The sequence below is a fragment of the Tympanuchus pallidicinctus genome, unplaced genomic scaffold (assembly GCF_026119805.1).
Source record: "Tympanuchus pallidicinctus isolate F22 unplaced genomic scaffold, pur_lepc_1.0 scaffold19, whole genome shotgun sequence".
NCBI lineage: Eukaryota > Metazoa > Chordata > Aves > Galliformes > Phasianidae > Tympanuchus > Tympanuchus pallidicinctus.
Window position 1 is genome coordinate 12,413,566 of NW_026294710.1, and position 24,480 is coordinate 12,438,045.

Consider the following 24,480-nt stretch of genomic DNA (forward strand, 5'->3'; position numbering starts at 1 on the left):
CTGTTCCAGCACCTCACCACTTCTTCAGTGAAAAACTTCCCCCTGACATCTAACCTAAATCCCCTTTTCTAGTTTAAAAACCATTTCCCCTTGTCTCATCACTTCCTAACTATGTAAAAAGTTGTTTTCCATCCTGTTTATAATCTCCCTTTAAATACTGGAAGTTGGTAATGAGGTCTCTCCACAGCCTTCTCTTCTAGAGACTGAATAAGCCCATCTCCTGCTGTACATCTTTATATTAGAGGTACTTCGTGAGGAGGTGCTTTTCATTTAAAATAAAAACTATATATAGAAAATAATTGGAACCACAATTATCTGGCAAAAGAGTAGACAACAATTTAACCAGAACTAAGCTATTAAACCAGAATTTGGAGAGAGACGTAAATCTACCACCACCATTTATAGGAGAATTCCAGGATAAATGCCATTTATATTTTAGAATTATTTCTGCTTTTTTTTTTTTTTTTTTTTTTTTTTTTTTTTTTTTTTTTTTTTTTCCCCCCGACTTTGGTTTTTGCTATTCTGGACCAACTTTTTGCAACAAAGGAGGATTTATTCACATCCTTTTCCAGAGGAACAGAAACCATAAGGGTTTAGTTTAAAATTTTTAAAAAAATACCCACTAAGAGAGAAGAGTGTTGCAATTCTAGTTTCATGTAAATCTTTCCCTCTCATCTGGAGTAACTGAGATCTTTTGCTCTCAGATGATTTGTGCTCTATGAAAATCTGCTCCCATTTTCCCATTTTTTGAACTATTCTTGCTGTTATTTCTTTTTTTATTATTATTTAATGTCTTTTTTTTTTTTTTTTTTTTTTTTTTTTTCTGCCTATAGTATTTCATGGTCAGGCAAGCAGAACTAGTGGAGAAATATACAAACACAACAAAATAATATTGCAAGGAAATGACAAAATCAGCATTTAAATCTCTATACTAGACAGGGAGAAAGTAGACCTTTTAAGAAAATTAAGAGGAAAGAAAATTAAATTAAAATTTATTAAAATTTTGCAAAAATATAATTGTTTTAGATATCAAGATTCCAAGGGATTTTTTTTCTTTCTAGCTTAGGTTATACTTACCATTTTGAATCTCCCCATCTACTTCTCTAAGTGTTTCAGGATGGCATGCTTTAAAATGTACATAATGTTTTATCTATATATGATTTAAATAAAATTATGACCATTACAAATGATATGGCTGTTATATCAAGGTTTTATGTTTGTCATAAATTTTTAACACATAAGAAAATGAATCAAAATGTAACTCCCTTATGGTCATTAAATAATAACTCTATATTGTCTATCATACTTAGGTATCCTATTTTAAAACTTTGTGAAGAAAAGGGATGTAATTTGGTTGATGGATATTTTTGATAGTGGAATAGTAATGTCTTTTTCAATGATAATGCAAAAGGATGAAATACCATCTAGTCATTCTGCTGACTTTTATTACTCAGCCATTACATAAATGCACTTTTAGGAAATGAACTGAGGGGACTCTACTGAATATTTTGCAGTGAAGAAAAAAGATTAATGTTTAGGCAAGAGTTAAAGCATCTCTGATGCCCCAAATGCTTTTTCATGCTGAGATGAAGAGAAATATAAAGAAAGGTTGGAAAAAATGGGCAGAAGAGTATAAACTCTACCTCTCTATGCACTAACCACACTGAAAACATGTTTGTGAATTTTCTGAAGAAATATTATTTGAGAACAATGTGAGTTTCACTACTGTCTTATTCCCATTTAAGGTCTATAGGCAAAACTGGATCAAGGTGGGATGCATTTAATCTAAAGTTGATGTCTAAATGTTTCAATGATTCAGGTGTCTACACTTCATTAAATCTCTTTTATCATCGTTGTAATTTCCATATCCCTCAAATATCCCACCTGTTATTGGGAAAGCAGTGAGATAACTTCATGAGCTCTGCTATGATAATGAAATGTGGCAATTCACAAGAAATAGAACTTAGATTGCTGGTGACTGCAAGGTTCAACAAAATGAGGTATGCACAGTGCCAGTATCCTTGCAGACTGTTTTCCAGAAGATTTGGAGTCAAATCCATTGTTTGTCCACAACTGACAGATGACAATGGAATTCGCAGAGTCTCTGTATCTATTGGTATAGGCATTTGTACCTGTGGGAGCACACATTCTGAACAGACAGCATTCTATTTTGTTTATGTAATCACTGACAGAAATAGTGGTTCAATTTACAGAGCAATGAAGTACCCAGCCAGTTAAATATTCACTGTGTATCTAAATAATGCCATGATCAGACATGTTTTCTTCTCTAGAAGTGGAAGTGGAGAACCAATTCAACATACAAACAATGAATTTTACAATGTTTTCATCCTCTAAGATGCTCAGTGAATTGATTTTCACATGGGTTAGCCATTGTTCTAACTTTGAACGATAAAAAGAATAAATAAAATCAGTTCTGTACAGAAGAATGCATAGGTCACCCAGTCTCAAAAGTAATCATGTCCTAATTAGCAGGGGATTTTCTCCCATCACTGTTGTAAAATCAGCCAAGACTTTCAAAATTTCCATCCTGAAAGTTACAGACAGTGGGGTAACAAACTAATTTTTTTAAAGATGTACAGGTTATGAGATGTAGGATTAATCTAGTGGATAAATCACTAAGGTTAGAAAATACCTCTAAGATCACCCAATCCAACTGTCCAGACACCACCAATATTTCCCACAAAACCACATCCCTCAGAACAATATCTGCCCTTTTCTTGGACACCCCCAGGGATGGTGACTCCTCTGCCAACCTGGGCAACCTGTTCCAGTGCCTGACCGCTCTTTCAGAGGAGAAATTTTTCGTAACTTTCAACCTGAATATCTTCTGACACAAGTTGGGGCCATTCCTTCTCGTTCCATCACTAGTTACACAGGAGAAGAAGCCAATTCCCACCTTGCCAATATCAACATCTAAATCTGAGCAGGTCATCAGAGTTCTCTTTGCAGTTAGTGGAGAGAAATGGCCCTCTGGGAGATATTTTAGCATGAAACAGGAGGTCACTAAGTTCAAATGAATCACCCTCAAGGCCATCAAAATTTTTTTGAGTGCTATATTTAGATAATAGAAGAGAAATTATACAAAGGAGACATTTTAGGAAGTAATATCCTAAAATGCAAGGTTGTGCAACATGAAACACTGATATTTTTGCTATCAGTGAGTGGCAAAATGTAAAATAGGAATGTATGTGCCTTCACTGGACTCTCACCCATTCAGTATACATTCTAAAAACTATGTAATCTGTGCTAAAGTGTCAATTTTTTTAGGATTATTAACATGATAGTTTTGAAAACCAAGGCTAATTTACATTTTTTAGACTTTTCAAGGTCAGGTTGTCTATTTTTACAAATTAAATAATTGTTTTCATAAATTCCTCATTCTAGGTTAACACCTAATTGAAAGCCATATGAAAGCAGTTGCAAAGTCACTCCAATTAGGGACACTTCAGAACCACATCCTTGAACTTAGGTAAACAAATGGTACATTTCAATGGAGAGAGAACTTAAAGCTGGAGGCTCACTGTCAAGACAGTCCATGGTGGGAACTTTCTGCAACCCAGAGTTTCTCTCCACAAGAGGTTTATTTTGATATGGCCAAATCAGAGGAATAATAGGCTCATAAATGCAACCACATAACACATACTGAACTACTCAGAACTCAGCAGTTTGAATTAGGTCTCCAAATCTTGTAATCAACAGAGGGTGAAAATCTAATACAAAGAATACCTATAGTCTTCATCAAATATTTGGAGATCCATATTTCATTCCTAGGTATCAGACAAGCTGGTAGTCTGACACTTATGGGTAAGATTTGGCTCAGGTGGCCCTTCCTTACTAAATAGTAGCTACAATTGGTGGGCAGGAATTTCAGTGGTTAAAATCTGATGAAAATTTGATGAAGTTATAGCACTTTAAGCTTGATTAACCAAAGACACAGGTTTATAGAACTATCTCGCTGTCTGTAGTCTTCTAAAAACTCAAGACCCACTGGAATTTGATAGTCTGATGCAGACTCAAATATGAAATTCCAAAGGGCAAAGAAGAGCTGCCAAGTGCCAAATTCAGCAGTAACCATTTCTGTTACTGAGCAGTCAGTAACACCATGAACCTACAATAGTTCTTGCTTCAGAGGTCTAGAGGTACTGCAGAAAAGATGATGTTATACTGTATCATATCCACTGTATTACAATGTGGAGAACTGACAAGAGGCAGGACACCAAATTGTCAGGAATCAGGCATTATTAGCTTTGCTGTACATAGAACAGCTTGTTTTACATCAACAGAGATGCTGACAAAAAAAAACTTCAGCTTTGCTTGGGCAGGATTACTGTGAGCAAACTAAAATATTAGGCCCAGCTTTATTTTCAGTTCTTAGTGTGTTTCTAATTTGCAGTAGAGTAACTAATATTTTAACCTGAGGTTCTTTGGGAGCATAAAAAGTACTATTAGTATTTCTGCATTTTTCTTATTCAATAGATTGGAATTATGATTGACTAACTTGCAATTCTCCAGAACAATCCTACCAGTGGAATAATACTGAGCTTTAATTTGTGTATATTTTCTTTGACATTTAGGAATCTTTTTTACCCTTCCCCCCATCAACTCCTTATATATAAAGATGTACACTTAAATATTTAAGTTTAAATATTTAAACATGGCCTACGTTTAATAATTTGAAAGCACTCTTCTAATGATAAGAACCTCAGAATAAAGAAAACCATAATGATTTGTTTTGGATACAATTAGAAAACAAAAGAAAAAATCAAAGTCTGGCGGTGTTCTTTAAATTCACAGTGCATATTTCCTTCAGCTAGAATATGGTATACTTGCTAACTGATTTTGAATTTGAGAAAACAGATTGGAATTTTAGGTAACTGGGGAGCTTGTCTGTATTTGAAAATGTTTTATTGTTTCTGCAATACCAGCAGAATGGTAATGGCACTTAGGTTTTACACACCATAAAGCATTACAGATAGTTCTAGATACCTAGACTAATTTCTCCTCCTTATAATCCTATGCAATATTTCTGAGAATTAGTTATTTGACATAATTTCTTCTAATTGTAATATCTAATACTAGTGGGGAAAATATGGTAAGTTATTTGTCCACTAAAATAATAGATAATTAAAAAACAAACCAAACATACATACAAACAAACATAAAACCAACCTACAACCCAGAAGCTAGTACCAGCATTGCTTTTCTTCTCATCACCTATTTTTCAGTGCCAAGATTCAGCAGCGTGAAAAATATTTCCATTAAATCCTAAACAAATCAATAAAAGTAAGCAGATATATTTCATATTCTTAATAATTTCATTAAACAGTTTTTATTTGATTCATTTAGAAGGAGAAATTTCATTGAATTCATTCTTGTTTTAATTTTTCATTTCTTACGTGCATCAAGTTAAAAGAGAAGATTTGTAAATCGGCACAGCAGGTGTAAACCATATGGTGTACTAGATCCATTAATGTACTTGTAATTAAGCACTACATTGCTCTAGATGCAATTTAGACTCTACATACACTAGATATACAACACTCTACATACACTAGACATCTATGATTGACTTCCAGGTCTTTCATTGGTTTTCAATCCTTCATTGCTATCAAGTTACCAAAAGAAATCCAGATAAACATTTAGATCTTTGAAAATCTACTACTGTCTATGTTTTCACTGTGTAATTTCACGTGTGAGTGAAATGTTCTATCTTGTCCCAAAAAGTACCATCAGCTTGGGGAGAGAAGTGGAAAAAGAAAAAAATAGGTAAGATTCCCACTGGAGGAATATTTTCAGTTACCTGAAAACTATCTACAATGAATTGGAAGAAAAAAAGCTTATTTTACCCCTCCTTCATAACAACTCTGATGCTGAAGGAGAGACTTGTTGAAAATGCTAATTAATGGGAGCAGAAAAGGGCAATGAATGAATTATCTTTGCAGTTTAATGAAGCCAAAAAATAATCATTTCCAAATTGGGAAGTTATCTTTTGTTTAATTTTATAATTATGGTGGCAACTTACATGACCCTGCTCCTGGCATCAACTTTTGTCTGCTATTTTATCACTTATCCTTTAATATTATTTTTTCCTTCCTATACTAAATAGTTTGGGATAATTCTTATTTCGGAAGACAACCAGTATAAGCTGGTAAGAGGGCAGCAGTAAAATCTTCAGAAATAATGAATAGGGAATTTATCCACTGCCTAGGAAATATGGTGCCTGAATGAAGCTTTCAAGCTCTTCCTCATTTTCTTTTTTGTTTTCATCTTATTTTTAATGGCTTTACTAAACATCTCAGCACCAACGACAAAAAAGACTCTGGGTGGGACTATTTTATTCTGCTTCATAAGCAAATGCATAAATGCACATGGAAAAAGTATGTATATATGAGACTGTATAATTTCTCTATCAATCTTTGGTCAAATATATTCTTGTTCCTATGGAGATGTCCATTCTTTACCCATATGGACTCTAATCATAGGCTCCAACATTTGACTCTCAGTGCACATTCATCTCAAATCTCCGGTCATAGTCAATGGAATAACCACAGTTTCTTTTCATCTTATGAGCACCAAGCTCATAAAATCTTCAATTTGTCACTGCATCTAGAGCAGAAAGCCTAAATTTTCACTTTGCCTGGGCTGTTGTGAGTAAAACCGGATAGAGAACTGAGATTTGAGGTTATAAATAGGAGCAAATTACTAGTCCTCTGCCACTCATTGCCTGCACAAAATGGGGTATAATTCCAGACAAGGGAAGGATGTCCCCACAGAAAACTTACAGTTCATTCTGTACACTGCTTTGAAGTTTTTATACACAACTCATCTTTATTATGACAGCTTGGAAATTTATGAGTTATAGCCAAGTGATTTATGAGGTCTTATTAACTTGACAGACCCAAATGACTCAAACAGAACTATTAGGGTAAAATTAAACACTTAGCCAGGCAGGATTGTATATATTAAGCTGTAGAAGTGTCTTTTGAAGAGGTATGTTTAGAGGTTGTCAGCATTGCTATGTCAAAATCTTTTTATGGATATCTTTAATTTTTATACTTCTGTGGACAATGTTTTGATCCGTAATATGCTGGCCACACCAACTTGTCCACTGTAAAAAAATTATAAATATTTTAAGTCAGTGATTGCATACTAGATGCATTACTCTGATGGTGAAACAGTTCTGTTTTTAAAAAGAAGCTCACTCTTTATCCTCAAATGACCATAAAATGGATTGAAATAATTTCCCGAAAGCAATTTAGGAAATAACTCATTTTCAAAGCATGCTCACCAAGTAAGATGCCTTGCCCATTCACATAACTATGTTAAACAGGGGCAAATATTTATGAGATGAATGTTATTTGTATTATCATAAAATGTGGAGGTCTTGTGAGATCAAGACCCCTTTCTGTGCATAACAAGATAGTCTCTACGCTGGAAAATTTACAGATTAAGCAGACAAGATTTGCAAAATAAAAGGAAAGACTTTTGGAGATGGGAAACAGATGCATTCACAGTATAGAATGGCCTTTGCATGGTTCACAGCTGTCTGCCCGGAGAGATGAGAATGCAGTTCTAAGGCACCTGAATTTCCAAAACTAGTGTCCTGTCACCCAGAATATTGGTATTAGTACAATACCAGTGATGTAGTTTTTTTGTTTATTTGTTGTAGTACACACATGGTGATAGGGACTTCTCTGAAAATTCACAGAGGGTAATTTTACTGCTGGATATTGAAAATGCAATAACCAGACCCCCTCCATGGTCATCCTGTGAGGAGCAGATGGAAAAAAAGATAAAATGTTTTATCAAAATCTTAAATAATTACCTACCTTGTAGGTAAAAATATTCAGAAGTTCCTGATTAGTTTTTTTTTTTAAAACCTTTTTTTTTTTTTTTTTTTCATTCTTATCACATCTGAATTCTTATAACTTATTGTACGTTCATGCATTCGTCACACATTCAGCTATGAGTTATTTCTGCGTTTGTGCTTTTCAGACTTCAAGTCCAGAAAAGAATATATGCATAGGTCAAGTTCAAATTTTAGGATCTATAGTTTATGAAAGAGAGAAAAATATTACCAGTATTGTCACATAACAGGGAAAAATGTCACTGTTGAAGAGTCAGCATGATACTCAACATACTGAAAAGTTTTGATAGATGTATTAAGATAGACATTTGTGTACATTAGCTAGTTGTCTCAGCTCTCCTTACAGTCATTAAACCTACCCATGATGCAGCATAGACTAGAAATCTACGTAGCTGTCAATATAAATGCTTACTCTGTGTCAAAGATCATTTCCAGACTGTTTTAGAATGGCTTTGGTTAGGAGGAACCTCAGAGATCATCCAGTTCCAATCCCAGTGTTCATTAGATTTCTATCAGATTATAAGGCTAGAGACAGAGAATATATTTACATATAAATGCATGAATACATCAAAACAAATATATAAATTCCCACTTGCACAAATATGGGAAATGAAAAAATCATAGCAATGGTAATTTATGGTATTCATATCTGATTACAAAAGCCTAAATCATTTACAAAATCAAGATATATTTAATTTCTACCATTACTTCTGATTTTTAATGTCACTGAGGAATGACTGTAGCAGTGAAGAATGCGTTGTGTGTAATCTGGTTTGAGCTTTATCAACAGCATGCTTAATTAAGATCTGGTGACAGAATCTTTCACAAGAAGCAATATAGCAGTCAGAATGAGCACAGTTTGGCACTCCTGAATAGATGTGTCAATCTGGCATCTTCCTATGCATAACAGAAACACATTTATCCTGGAAATAGCTGAGTGGTAATGAAAATGGAGCCCAATATTTTTTTGAAGCTATTTTCTATAGTCAAAATATATTTTTTAATTAATATTTGTAAAGCATTACAAAAGGTTTACAGAAATGATCTTGAAAATGTTTTGCATTTTTTGTGGACTACTAATTTAAAACTTTCTGGCTTTTGCCTATCAAACTTCACTTTAAATATACATTTAAGTGATTAATTACCATAATCTCAGCATCCATGTATCATTTTGCTACACATTGATCTGGTCAATTTTAGGCTCTGAAGTAAATTACACCTGCTCTTAATTAAGAAATTTAACATATATTAATAACCAGGGACTGACATTATTCTAATTCTTAATTCCACATAGTAATTAAATTTGCTCAGTTCCAATTTAAATCTCTCTCAATGATTAAAGATAAATTCTTCCCCATATGTATATCTATCCATTCTTTTGTTGCTGTTGTTGTTGACTGTTGTTGCAAGGAAAGGAAAGATGGAGTAGAAATTAGGGAAATTTAAGCAAAGAGGGTCTGATAAGTAATAACAACCAAATTCACCATATTTATTCAGTGGATTTGGACCAGAAAGTGTTGCACTGTACTAGACAGTATTGAACTGGTGTGATGGATTCCTATATGTTGCAGAGCTAAGGTTTGACTTGGCAGTGCTGCATGGAGAAGTAACAGGCAAAATACTCAGAATAATGACGACAGTGGTTGAATTCAGCAAGCAGAGAAAATGTGCCTGCTTATGAGTGACAGGGTAGATGAAGCTCCTTTCTCAGAGTTAATGTTGCTGTTACAGTGCGTCCATCTCTGCAGCTGACTAAGCAGATATACCTGAGTGCTTTCCACATAAGCTCTGCCATGTCCTCAGTCTGTGAATGAACATACTCCAAGAAACATTCGTATTGCTTGGTCTTGGAGCTGCTCACTGACCCATGTGTATTTCTGCACTCTCATTAATTTCTCATGCCTAGAACCGAGCCTTCAACAGAAGTTGCACAGAGTAGTAGGAAGATTTCTGCATAAAACTGCAAAGAGAAAAAAAAGAGACTGACTTTAAAAAAAAAAAAGAAAAAAAAAGTGGGTCTGCCTTGACCCTGTATTTGAAATCAGGAGAATCCTGAAGCCTGGGAATCTTGGAAAATATATGTCAGTCAACAAACTAAAATAGTAGCTGATTTTATATGGGTTACAGCTCCTGCACTTGTTCCCTATAAATAACTCACAGATGTCATTTGAATTACAGTCTTCTGCAAATAAGGGGGCTGCAGGCATACCCAGAAGCCTGCTAACAAGATGACAAGCTTCAGGCATTTAATTGCTTTAGCTCATCACCAGCAAGACACTAGCAGGCCTACAACTAATGCAACCAGCAATTGACAGAAAATTGAATCTAAAGCAGGAGAGTTATTTCATTGGCTTCAAAGGTTTGTCCACTTCCAAAAAGAAACCCCAACCCCCTATCTGTTCAGCCAGGTGCTCTAGATAGCTTTTGTGAATTTTCTTACAACTCTTTTGTTACCACCTGATGTCTGCAGAGAACAGTCTGTGAAGCTAATTGCTTCTCAAAAATGTAACGCAGACAGCTATAGTTAATTAAAAAAAAAAAAAATCTTTAACAACCAAAGCAAAACTAACTGCAGATTTCATCCTTCAAATTCTGTGAAGCAGAGTAAGAGGACAGGACCATGGATGCATACTATAGGGTCTCTAGCCTGTTATACTGACATAGGACACTTAACTGATCACACAGGATTGGCATTCCAAAGCTACTTGCCTTTGGAAAAAAAGAAAAAATCACTAAATTATCATTCTGAAGCTATGAATCTTAAGAGCTGAGTGAAAATTTTTTCTAGCACAAATGCTTCAGGGACGCTGTGAAGACAAAAAGTGACAATTTGGGACAGGGACCGAAGAACAAGAAAGGTTCCTATTTTCATACAAGCTGCTGGAGAAGAATCATAGAATCATAGAATCACCAAGGTTGGAAAAGACCTAAAAGATCACCCAGTCCAACCTTTCACCTATTCCCAATAGCTCCTACTAAACCATGTCCCTCAACACAACATCCAGCCTTTCCTTGAACACCCCCAGGGTCGGTGATTCCACCACCTCCCTGGGCAGTCCATTCCAGTGCCTGACCACCCTTTCGGAAAAGTAATACTTCCTAGTGTCCAGCCTGAATCTCCCCTGCTGTAGCTTGAAACCAGAGTCAAGACTGCAGCTTTGGCCCCAGTTTACAGATCCTATCATCATCTAACTGAATTTTCTCTTCAGAGTACTTTGCCCAGATGAATAGCTTAGACACCAAAGGAGCACAGGTGAACTAAGGAGTGTGGTTATATGTGGACATTCCACATCAATCTATAGGAGTTTTCACTTAGCCCTGGGATTAAGAAAACACTCATGAGGTATCATGCTTAGTGTATATTCTCAATTCTGACTCTATGTTGAATGCAATTCAGTAAATAATGGGGCAAAGGCAGAGTCTTCTTGGCATGGCACGGATTGTTGTGGTTTAGCAAGGTTAGGGCCAGAAATCCTGGTGAAAGCAAATATGAAATGCTTTATGACAGGTTTTTTCCACAACCTGAAGAAACTATGCTTTTGAGATATCTTCATTATCTAGAAACTCTGTAATGTGAACAGCACTTTAATTTAGATACCTCATAACCTAGGAAGCAAGGGTAAGTAGACTGTGCTCTATAAGGTCTGGGCACTCTTATTCTGCCCAAGCATCTATTTTACTCTTCCAAGTCAATGCAATATTGCCACCTGTATTTTGAATTTCAACGTACATGAACAGATAAATGACATGGTGTTATTTAGTTACAGCAGGAGGTAGATAGATGTAGTAGAACAATGTATATACTCCAGTTTGTAATGTGTGTACATGACATGGATGTGTCTTCAGAAGTGGTTCTTAAAAAATATTACTTCTTTGATATTGTCCGAGGCGCAGAAATGTACCAGAGAGAAGGGTGGAGAAGAATGTTTTTGTAACAGTTATCATGACCTAACTGCACTCTTGTGGTAAAATACTGGTGTTTGAAACTTTTTAAAGTTAATTTTTATCTGCAAGCACAGGCACTTCTTTCTGTCTAATCTCACTTGCCTAGAAATTGCTTCCCTTTGTAATGATCTAATTCATTCCCCCTTTTTCACAGTAAGTATCAGATTGAGCACGCTGACCAGCAATAAACCAAACACATGTCCAATGTGAACACTTCTGTGGTCCATCTGAAGTGAACCGAACTTTTCAAACTCATCATGTTTTTATACTTTACTGGTCCAGAAACATGAAAGAATTAGAACTACTTAGACAGTATTCGCAGGATGTTTCTCTTAGCCCATGTCTTCCTAGCCCTAATTTTCTTACAAAAAGGAACTTACTGGCTGTGCTATTTTCCTACTGCTGCACTATGCTGAAGCCTCAGGGAAATTATGCTACAAACTCCTTTGTTGCTTACAGTGACCATGTAAGCCCTGCTTCCTATTCATAGTGAGGAGCTAAAATGGTAAACATTCTGCTTCAAAGAAATTAAGATATGTAAACACATTCATTTCCCATTGCCAGGCTTAGCCTGTGAACCCAAGGAATATTTCTATATCAATAGAATTGCACAAATGTATGCTATTATTTTCAGCAGTACGAACTTGTGTTCTATCACTTTCATGATTCTCAAATACACACATATTCTGTACAATGCATTTGACACACTGCACTGCTCAAAGCTCCATTGTTAGTTTCCAATCTGAGTAACTGTGGAATTTTAGAAAAATGGAAGGACACTATAGAAAATGGAAAATGTTTAAAAACAATGAATATGGTCAAAAGACTTCGACAAAATAAAACATAAAACCTTATGTTTAGCAAATGTTTCACTTGCTCATACAAAAGTCTCTCCCAGAGCAACAAGAAAGCAAGAACCTTTCTCTCTTTCTGATTTTAATGGAAAAAAAAAGAGAAGGAAAGCTTCCTTCAGAATTTTAAGATTTCTAATAAGAATTGTTAGATTGTCTATTGTAATTTGAACAAATGTCTTATTGTCTAAATAAAATAGACTCCACAAGAAACTCTTCATCTAGTACAGATTTTTCAGGTGCTAAAGTTCTTTTTGGAATCCCCTGCTGGCTGAATCTGTTGTCCTTCCTTTAATATTAATACTGACATTTCTCTATTAATTCATTAAGGGCTTGTGACACAGGAAACAAAGACTCCATAATTACTATTCTTGCAATTCCACTTGTTTCTACTAACACTGAAACTTCTTGTACTACAGACTGTACAGACAAGGAAAAAAAAAAAAAAAAAAAAAAAAAAAAGTCTTTGTTCTAGAGCATTACATTTGAAAGGACAAAGCCAAAAAAGAACAGAGATCATAAAACATGCCATTTTTCTTTTTCTTTTCTTTTTTTTTCTTTCTTTCTTCCTCCCTTCCTCCCTTCCTCCCTTCCTCCCTTCCTCCCTCCCTTCCTCCCTCCCTTCCTTCCTTCCTTCCTTCCTTCCTTCCTTCCTTCCTTCCTTCCTTCCTTCCTTCCTTCCTTCCTTCCTTCCTTCCTTCCTTCCTTCCTTCCTTCCTTCCTTCCTTCCTTCCTTCCTTCCTTCCTTCCTTCCTTCCTTCCTTCCTTCCTTCCTCTCTTCCTCTCTTCCTTCCTTCCTCTCTTCCTCTCTTCCTCTCTTCCTCTCTTCCTCTCTTCCTCTCTTCCTCTCTTCCTTTCTTCCTTTCTTTCCTTTCTTCCTTTCTTTCTTTGATAGAATGAGGGTCAAATCCATCTCTGTTGACTTTCAATTAGTTTCTCATCTACTTCTTTATAATCCCATGTAATTAAGCTCCATCAGTTTCCAAGTGTTTGCGCTCTCAGGTCACATTCATTTTACTGGCCTTAAATAGTCATGTTGCACCTTATAGAATTATAGTCTGTGAGGAGTAGAAATACAGAAATCAAGTCAAAGCATTGAGCTTTGGCAAACTCAGCGGTATCATTATCCTATGGAAAATAAAGTTTCACAGGAGAAATTTACCTCAGTAATAGGTAAACTGAAATAGAATTTTAGAATCATTTGAGTTGGAAGGGATCCTTAAAGATCATCTAGTCCAACTACCCTGCGATGAACAGGGACAAACATAGCTAGATCAGGTGCTCAGAGTCTTGTTCAGTCTGACCTTGAATGTCTCAACTACTGGGACATCCACCACCTCCCTGGGCATCTTGTTCAAAAGGCTTCACTATACTTATTGTAAAAAAATACTTCCTTATATTGACTCTCAAACTTTTCTTTTTTAGTTTGAAACCATTTCTCCTTGCCCTATCACAACAGCCCCTGCTAAAGAGTCTACCCCTTCTTTCTCATTAACCTGACTTTAGATAAGGAAAGGTCACTCTGTTGTCCCCATAGCCTTCTCTTCTCCAGGATGGACAGCTCCAGCACTCAGCCTGTCTTTTCAGGGTAGGCGCTGCATTCCTTGGAGGTGACACAGGAGAACCAGCATGGCTGCACCAAGGCAAATCCTGCTGGACCAACCTTATGGCCTTCTATAATACTGACACTGCAACAATGGATAAGGGAAGAGCCGCTGATGTAATCTATCTCAACTTTGGTAAGGTCTTTGACAATGTACCCCACAGCATCCATCTCTCCAAATTGGAAAGATATGGATTTGACGGGTGGACTGTTCAATGGATGAATAACTGGTTGCAGGATTGAGTCCAGAGAGTAGTGGTCAATGGCTCAATGTCTGGATGGATACCAGTGATGAGTGGCATCTTATGGGGGTCAGTGCTGAGGCTGATACTCTTTAATATTTTCATCAGTGACACTGACAGTGGGCTCGAGTAGGCTTAACAAGTTTGCTGATGACACAAAGTTGTGAGGAGCAGTGAACACACCAGAGGGAAGGATGCCATTCACAGGGACCTAAACAGCCTGAGCTAGGTGAACCTCACGAGGTTCAACAAATCCAAACGTGAGATCTTGCACCTGGGTCGATGGAACCCTCACTAACAATACAAACTGGTTAATGAAAGGATTAAGTGCAGCTCTTCTGAGAAGGACTTGGGGGATACTGGTGGATGGGAAGCTGGACATGAGCCTTCACAGCCCAGAAAGCCAATTATAACCTGACCTGCATCAAAAGAGGTGTGGCAAGCAGGTTGAGGGAGGTGATTCTGCCCCTCTACTCTGCACTGGTGAGGCCTCATTTGGAGTACTGTGACCAAGTGGGGAGTCCTCAGTACAGGAGAGACACAGATCTGTTGGAGTATGTCCAGGGAAGGGCCGCAAAAATGATTCGCAGAATGGAGCACCTCTCCCGCAAGGACAGGCTGAGAGAGCTGGGGCTGTTCAGCTTGGACAAGTCTGTGAGGTGACCTGAGAGTGGCCTTTCCAGACCTAAAGGAAATCTATAAGAATGAGGGGGACAGACTCTTTAGCAGAGTCTGTGGTGATAGAACAAGGGGTAGTGGCTTCAAGCTCAAAGAAGGTAGATTTGGGTCAGATCCAAGGAAAAGGTCTTTTACAGTGAGTTTGGTGAGGCACTGAAACAGATTGCATGAAGGTACAGTGGAGGCTCTTCTCTGCAGACTTTCAAGGAGAGGCTAGATCAAGCCCTGGGCAACCTGATTCAGCTGTGTATCTCCCACTGTAGGGGAGTTGGACTAGATGATCTTAAAAGGTTCCTTCCATCTCTAAGGATTCTACAACAAAAGTGTATTCCTACACCTGTACATACTTCACAAAATAATCGAAGTTCTGGTGTTACATTACTGATCAGCATCACATTGCATGGTCATGAGCAAAAACATTTACAGATAAACCATTCTTCAAGATTCTAAGATGAACCCTAAGTAAGCCCAAAGTTTTGGTAGTATGAGTTTAGGAGTTCACTTTTGTTCAAAAAGTGTTAAATGCATGTTAAAAACATGTTAAATACAACCTTAATCATTGAGCTCAGTGCTCACTGTTGCTAGGCAGATGGGCTGCAGGTGGTAGTTGGGTTTTAGAGATCCCTGCATTTTGGAATCTTACTGTTTGAGAGAGAAACTCAGGTTAGAGCCTGTCAAGAGACATACCTCAAAAATTTGGCAATTAATATTATCTGCTTACAGGCAGGATCTTGCAGCTTCAGAATCTTATGACCTCTATTCTCTTTCAGTCTGTCAGGTGAAAGGCATTTGGAAGTGCAACGTAACCCTAAAGAAAGATTGTGAGGAAAAGAGCAGGGAGATAACCTTATGAAAGCTCATTCAGTGTTAGAGTTTTTGCTGTGGTAGTTCCTCAGAGAACCTGATCTGGGATATGTGCTCCTTTTCTAATTTAAAGCAAAATGACTACCTCCTTCCTTTCTCTTGTTCCTTGTGATATGGGAATGAAGATCAAGTTTGCAAGAACTTAATAATATTCATCTTTTTCTCTCTTGCTATATGCAGCTTTTGCAGTGATCGAGGCATTCTTTGTTCTGTTCTGGGATTTTATTTTTAGAGGTAGCACACCATAATCAGTTTGAATTTGGTAAGATATATGCACTTCACTGGTCAGCTCCATGTTGGGATACGTTTTGCTGACAGGGCAACTGAGTATTCAGGAACAAGAAGAATGGACACAGCTTTTAAATAATACATAATGTTAACAGCACAAAACCACTCACCTCAGTGCTGAGATATGTGTCAAGAAATCATAAGTTTTAAAGTTCCTATTATTTTCGCTTCTTTTTATGTAGGGTTTGGTCTGAGATCCTTGTTCAGCTGTTAATTTTGACTTGGCAATACGAGACATGGAAGAGGATGGTCCAGTCTTCCACGTCCATGAGAACTGGCAGGGTTGTCTTTCTTTCTCTGCCACTGTCCATCAGCAACCTAGATGGGAGCATATAGACAATAAACACAATGCTGAGATGAAAGAAGATTAAAAAAAATAAAAGGAAAATGGTATCAGAAAAGAAAGAGCTTCACAGGAAAGTGTTATACTAGTTTGCATATAGTAAAAATGTGCAAATAAGAACTATAATGAAAGATAGAAAATGGGATAGCTCTGAAGTTTCATCTTAACCTTAGGAACATTGCAAGCATAGTTGCTACTACAACAAATTGATTCTGTTCAAGTCAGTGAAGCATCACAAGCATGGAAGAAATACAAAATAATTTTCAGGAAAAAAAAGGGTAAGAAATTGCTACTGTGAGACGCAAATACACATCCAGAAAGAGGTATTTAAAATAACTGATAGTATCTACAACTCTAAAGAGAATCAGAAGTAACGATTACTTTGTCTGGTGCTGATTCTTCCACACCCTGAAAAGGAAGGAAGACGGGCATGAATTTCACATTGGGAAAAGAAAAAAATAAAAATAGAGAAAAGTGTCAAATGGTGGATGTTCTGCTCACAAATTAACAAAATTGCTTCTTACAGGTTCTTGGCAATACCAGGCAAAGTATTCACAATAATCATATACTGGTTAATCATCACATGCAGATAAAAGAGTTGACCTCACCCAACTGGTGAGGGGAATCTCTAGCTACGCAGCACTCCATCACAGAAAGCAGCCTAGACTCAAGAGTTGTTTTCCCTTTGGCCCTTACACAAGTTCAGGGTGGCTCTATCTTGTTTACACTCTTAGTCATTTAGAGAGCATAAGTGCAAATATTTTGCCTGTGCTCCCCAGGCCAACCACACTACTTCACCAGGTGCCCAATCACCAGTTCAAGCTGTGACCTAACTGTTCCCCTACAATTAGAGGTGAGAATCTTTCTAAGAGGATAGAGAAAAGAGATACAGGGAATTTGCAAAGAGAGCAAAGAAGAAAGGAACTGTGAGGCCAAAGTAATTTAACATGTTTAATGTCGAAACTGATCTGGCTTAGTAACCATATTTCCTTGTAAAATCAAAGAAATTAAGAACATAACAATCATTTTCAAGATCAAGATCAAGGTTGTTTTCCTCAAATGTTTTCCTCCCTCCAGTGATTTCCCAGTGAATTCAGACCCCACTCCATTGTCAGCTCAGTGGCTCATGTGCAGAGTATTTAAACTATAGATGGAAAGCAACCATCACCATGTGACAGAACACTGTTTACACTGCTGAAGAGAACTCAGGAGGTATGGAATAGGTCTATGGAATGAGCTCTCCCTGAGTTATTGTGCACCATATTACTCTCTGATTGAAATGTAGAGTACCTGACTTTGTTTTGCTTTTCTCTATATGAAGGATGAAGCCAACTTTCTAAAATACCAGTATCACTAAGTAGCACTCATGGCACATCCACTAGCAGAAAGACTGGTGAACAAATAGTACCAAGAGGTGAATTTCTTAATTAAATGCTCACAGATATCACTTCAGTAATTTTGAAAGGACACAGAACCTCCACCATCAAATAATCTCCAAAATTCAAAGTGCTATTCCTTGTTTTTAATATTCTCTGCAGCAGTGGCTCTTCCTGTTTTATTCCATGATGTCTCAGCATTTGAAAGATCTGAGTCCTGTGGTCTCAGTCCAGCAATATGTTTGAGCACATATTCTTCACTAGTATTGCAGAAATTCTTGAGCTGATGTGATTTGTTGAAACGCAGTGCTCCACATCTGGAAGTACTGAGGTCACTGTCTTCTCGGTATCTCTGTTTGAACTCAGTTCCACTGCTTGGACTACTTCTAACAGTAAACACACAGGTCCTTCCAAAGCATCACAGGGATAAAATAACAAAAAAACAAACACACCAACAAAAAAAAACAACCCAAATCAACTGGATTAACAAGTTTCCATTGGTTTCAAATAGAAGGAAAATATGTATAATTTCTGCATGGCATCTTTTTCTCTACCCATTCCACATACCAATTTATTCAGCCTTTCGCAACACAACATTGTTGCATAGAGTACCATTTCTGGAATAATAAATCATTTGTTTTTCAGCTCCAAATGCAATATTATTTAACTTTAGAAAATAAAATAAATGAATGAATAAATAAATTAAATAATAAAAATCCCTCCCAAGAGAAGGGGGTTTGGAATCAGTATAAGTAATACAAGAGTACATTTTGATACACAAGGAAATGATATTCATAGCAGCCTAGGCAGATTGCAAACAGATGTTGCTAGAAAGTGAATCTATTATTAAATTAATTTGCCTTTTCACCCCCAAGAGTCTGTAAAACATAAATCAGATATGCTTAATAAAAATCGAGTTTGCCAAAAATATTCAGCACTCAGGCACATGCAATGTGACACTGACAGAACCGTCTTTTCTGTCACAGCTCTGAACATAATTAATTAAAGACCCCATTCTTAAGAGATGTTAGCCAGAACTGATTTTAGGGGCAAAATCACTCAGAGTGGGGCATGCAAACTTTGTAAGGAGAAAGCAGGTGAGCCTGACAAACTGATATTGGCCAGAAAAAGATAGTGTTTTTCCAGTAGATGGACAGTACCAATAGCTGGTCAGCGTGGTTTGTAATGTCCAGCAACAGGAAAAGTTTTGAAGCAAAATAGGTCAGGAAAACATTTGTCTTCAATTGTGGATTAGGAATGGCATGATAATTTGTTAGGGAAACATTCCCTTCTGGTGACAGCTAAGATACAGTTCATCACTTTTATCATACTTTAAGAGAAAGTGGAAGAAACTAGATAAATTTTGCAGGTGCTTAAGAAGCAATTCTATGTCTCCATCCAAGCATCTGATTATTAGGTTATCACAGCATCCTTATTGCAGACATTCAAGGACTGTTAAAATAAAATGTTAATAGCATGCCCAGTGAACAACTAAATCAGAAATATAGATGGGTGGTGGCTGGCAAGTCATGGTGCATAAATCTATACCCTTGCTAGCACAAATGGTGCAACTCGTGTAGATCAAAGCCAAGGCCTGTAACTCATCAACAGATACACACAGTATCTGTTAATGTTATCACTGCTCTGCCTGGGTCAGTTAGCATCTCACTGAAAAAGCAGTAAAATTGAGGATTCCCAGAAAACTGTTTATTGCCTGACATTCTACAGTAGCGAGTAAAGAGCAGGGTTCAAACATTGGCCTCTGCTTGAGATTCACAAAAATTTGGTTCTAACAAGAAAAAATCAGGCTGATGATGTTTGGGTTATGAAATGTTATTTCAGGTAAAAACTTAAGTAGGTGTCTAATGGCTGTGCAAACTTAAAGCCTAAAATATCAAGCATGTATTTTAGGATGACAACTCGTTCACATTTTCGCTTGTTTAGTCTGTTCAAAACCATCTATTGGACCATGCTAGTTTACAAAGAATCAAGTATATAGCTACGATAACCAGGGGTAACTATACTACCTTCTTTACTTTTTTACTTGTAAGCTGTTTTTTCTGGACACCCTTTAAGATCTGGAAATTCAATTTGAACTGAATTCTTGGAAACTGATTTACAATGATTTTGAAGGACTGTATATAGCAATGCTGTGGGGATGAAAAAAATAATGAAAGGAAATCATTTAAAATGTTCCTGGCTAGAAATAGGACAAAAGTGTATTCTGACAAGTAATAAGATTCTAAAGATCACGTTTGGGCTGTCAGGAAGGATTTTTATTTTAATGAAGTGATGACTGGGGGCCAAACTCATTATTTCTATCTTTCATACAACTTTGAGCAATAGCAGTGAGGAAGATAGGAGTGGGAAATTCTTTCCCCTCCCATTACTTCCTGCCAAATAGGGAAGGATAAGCACTGAGGCCCTGTACTGGCTCTCTCCAACCTTTCCAAGAGCTCAGGCTGTCAGCAACACTGTGATATATCTGTGAGCTGGAAGAAAGCTCTGCCACTGACATCTTTCTGATGCTCCCCTATCCTCCTTGCCTAGCCAGGCCATTGGAGCACTTCTGGAGCAGGCTTTTCTCAGCCAGCCATGAGCAAGCTCAGTCCCATTAAAGCTAAATTAACATGGCACCAGCTCACTGGTCTGGCTTACACCTCTCTCCTTTCCATCCAAATTCCCAGAATGCCTTTCCAGTTTTTTCTTTGTTTTTTTGTTTTTTTGTTTTTTGTTTTTTTTTTGTTTTTAATATAGATATACATTTTATTAATTAATGAGTGTTTTTAACTCTTGGAACAAAGAAAAATTTTTAAATACACTGACTGTATTTATCTGTTTTTAATTGCAGCCTCCTGCTCCCAGGAGCAGTAAGTACAGCCTATAGGATGTTGCAGTTGAACTTGCACTTAGCTGAAGCGTGTCAGTACTGCTGGATGTGCTTCTTGCACAGATGCCATCCTGGCAGACTAGAAATATTTTAGGCAGTGCTGATTATGATAATAATGAGCAACAATGGGCAGTTCACAAGTCTGGGAGATTTCATTATGTTTTGAACACACAAGCTCTTCTCACTGCCATTGATTACTGTTGTTTATCAACTAAATGTCTCCAACCTAAAATCTGAATAATCCTTGCAATGTTTTAGTGGAAGAAACAATAATAAAAACTTCCTATTCTCTTCAGAAACATAGGTTTTTATTTTAATAATGTAATGAACCCAGAAAGACTTATGTTACTGTTAGAATATAAAATAAACCAAATGGAACCATTTGTAATCAGGATTTTATCTGAGCAGTGTGCTCTATGTATCACCCACTGCCTATAAGATTGTGTTCCATTATACGGCAGCAGTAATAGGAAAGAAACTAAACTATTTGCATCAACAATAATGCAACCAATTTTCAAGACTTGCATGTCAAAAATCCATTATTCCAGACATGATTACCTGGAACTGCCAATAACAATTGTCACCAATTACATTTTTTTTTACAACGCAGCAATTTCATTTCCCTTTCCCCACCCCATCTTTTCGTCCTTTTCCTTTTTGTCTTATTTTTAATCTTTTTTTTTTTTCTTTCTTTTTCCATGAAGGTAGGGTAATGTCTCCATCACTTAGATTAGAACACCACATCTAGTATAAGCAGCAGATGTTAATACAGAGAGGCAGAACGTCTCCATTTTCGCACTGTTAATTCAGCTTACTGAGCCAATTTCACAATTCTCACATTCCTTGGTCCTAAGAGAAAACACTAATTTAGATTGTTAGAATTGACACAGGTTAGGGTGTAAAGGGTAATTAGCATGAGATCCTACACAAAGTGTTTTTAGCACCATTAATCAACACCCACCTATGAATATATATTTTCGGTCAGAAGTGGTTTTGAATAGTTCTGAAAAAATCTCTAAAATACTTTGTATTAGTTAAAAACAAAAACAAACCAAAAAAGCCTGTAGAATTTGGTTGAAAGCATTTTCCAGTGAAAGTATCTAATGTGCAATTAAAACAGAGCTTTTATTTTACACATGGGAATTATTAAAAACCCGTAAAAGCATTCCAGATAAACATATGTATATGATCCTTAAGATTTTAGGGGGATTTGTTAAAAAGCAAAAACAAATCAAAATGAATTAGATGATTTGGGGTTATTCCACTTTCTCATCCTCGACATCAGAAAAATTACTTAGAGTTATGTAAAAAAAAATAAAAATCTGCTTTGCACTCCATTTCATTAACACATACATAGTTCTAGTAAATTAGGTTTTCATTAGTGCAGACTGATTTAATTTTCCTTGAAAATGCTACTTGGGACGGGAAAATTCAATATAATTTTAGAATATTTAATCTAGGAGTACATCCTTCATAAAATCTACATTACCGTTACAGTTAATATGAATTATTTAAATGATACAAAATGATCAGACAAACTGCTCTGAAAAGGAATCCCTAAAACAAATAAACAAAATAAATAGATTAGAAATATTTGTGTAATAAAGAATGGAATTCTGTAACTTGGGCAATCTTCTTGCTGATAATTTACAGAAGGTAAAGTTAATTTACAGAGGTTGAAGGGATCTCTGGATCCATCTGATCCAACTTCTGCTCAAGTAGGGACACCCGGACTTATGCCCTGCATAAGTCCAGCTGAGTTTTGAAGACCTCCAAAGAGGAGACTCCACAGCTCCTCTGGCCAGCTTGTACTAGCACTCCATCACTCACACAGTAAAGAAACACACATTCAGAGGGAACATCATGTGTTCCAGTTTGTCCCCATTGTCTTTAGTTCTGGACCTGTGCACCACTGAAGAGTGTGTCTCTATCCTCTCTGCATCCTCCCTTCAGGTATTTGCAGGCAGTGATGAGACATCCCTGAGCCTCTTCTTTTCCAGGCTGAGCAGACCCAGCTCTCTCAACCTTTCCTCACAGAAAAGATGCTCCAGTACCTTGATCAACTTTGTGGCCCTTTGCTGGATTCTTTCCAATACCTTCCCTTGTACTAGGGGCCCAAAACTGGACACTATATTTCGTGTGTGGCCTCACCTATGATGCATAGAGAGGAAGCATTAAATCAGGTTCCCTAAAAAAGTGTATTTCCTAAATTGGATGAGTATAGACATAAAAATTCTAACTGCCAAGGACAAAATATTCTAGGCATTTTCATGCTAAAACAGACAAGTCAAGTAATTATTGTCTCTAATTGGCACTTCCACAAGATGTAATAATCTTTACAATGCCCACAGTCAAGTGGCACTTAAAAAGGTGAAAAATTATTTCTTGCCTTGGGCAAAAAAAACAACAAGAAGAAGAAAGAAAGAAAAGAAAAGTTTTGCAAAGGGAAAGGGCTATGAATATAATCAATGCACAGCTTATGCTTAAGTTTGTGCATTTTAACACGTGCCTATAAGGCTATTTTGATAATATCTGGCATACTTGAACATTCTATTGTTTCAGTGTTTGTTCAGTGCAGGTGGGATTCAATTTCAGGATTTGACAATTAATTTGGGTTCTGTAGGAGCCTCTGTGGGAGCTAAAGACCTAACTACTCCTTTCCTGCACAGGGTAGATGTAGGACTTTATTCAGCTGTATATATATCTGTTCTATATGCCTAATGATATATATATATATATATGTATGAAGTATATGTATGTAAGTCAAATTGTCTCAACCTCCACTCATGACCATGAGAGGCCTGAATCTTCTTGAGATCTATCCCACATTAACCAACTCTGTGGAAATCAAGGCATTTTAGGAGGCAGCAGATGTCTACTTTAGCAACTAAATCAAGTCCTTTATGTTATGGTCAGAAGTGTTTGAACCAGTTGTCCCTATTTATGTATGTACTGCTAATGAAGGTATTGTAGAGCATCTACATGATGCAAATGGGATCCTGGGCTCCATCAGGAGAGGGGTGGTCAGCAGAGGGAGGGAGGTGATTGTCCCTCTCTACTCGGCTCTTGTGAGGCCCCATCTGGAGTACTGTGTCCAGGTGTGGAGCCCTCAGTACAAGAAAGACATTGAGATTTTGGAAAGGGTCCAGAGGAGGGCGACTAAGATGATCAGGAGGCTGGAGCACCTCCCCTATGAGGACAGCCTGAGGGAGTTGGGCTTGTTCAGCCTGGAGAAGAGAAGGCTGCGGGGTGACCTCATTGCAGCCTATCAATACCTGAAGGGAACCTACACCCAGGAGGGGAGTAAACTCTTCAAAAGGGCTGACAACAGCAGGACTAGGGGAAATGGATCCAAGTTGAAGGGGGGAAGATTTAGGTTGGATGTTAGGGGGAAGTTCTTTACAAGGAGAGTGGTTAGGCCCTGGAACGGGCTGCCCAGAGAGGTTGTGGATGCCCCGTCCTTGGACGTGTTCAAGGCCAGGTTGGACGGGATCCTGGGCAACCTGATCTGA

At 37.1% G+C, this 24,480-nt stretch overlaps 1 long non-coding RNA gene across 1 annotated transcript in view; it reads left to right on the top strand.

The window, feature by feature from the left end:
- The first annotated feature begins 447 nt into the window (after window positions 1–447).
- LOC128079753 (uncharacterized) overlaps window positions 448–24,480 on the top strand; it is a 324,094-nt gene continuing 300,061 nt past the window's right edge. Inside the window, exon 1 of the long non-coding RNA XR_008206310.1 lies at window positions 448–510. This is a non-coding gene — a long non-coding RNA (uncharacterized LOC128079753). The remainder of the gene's footprint in view (window positions 511–24,480) is intronic.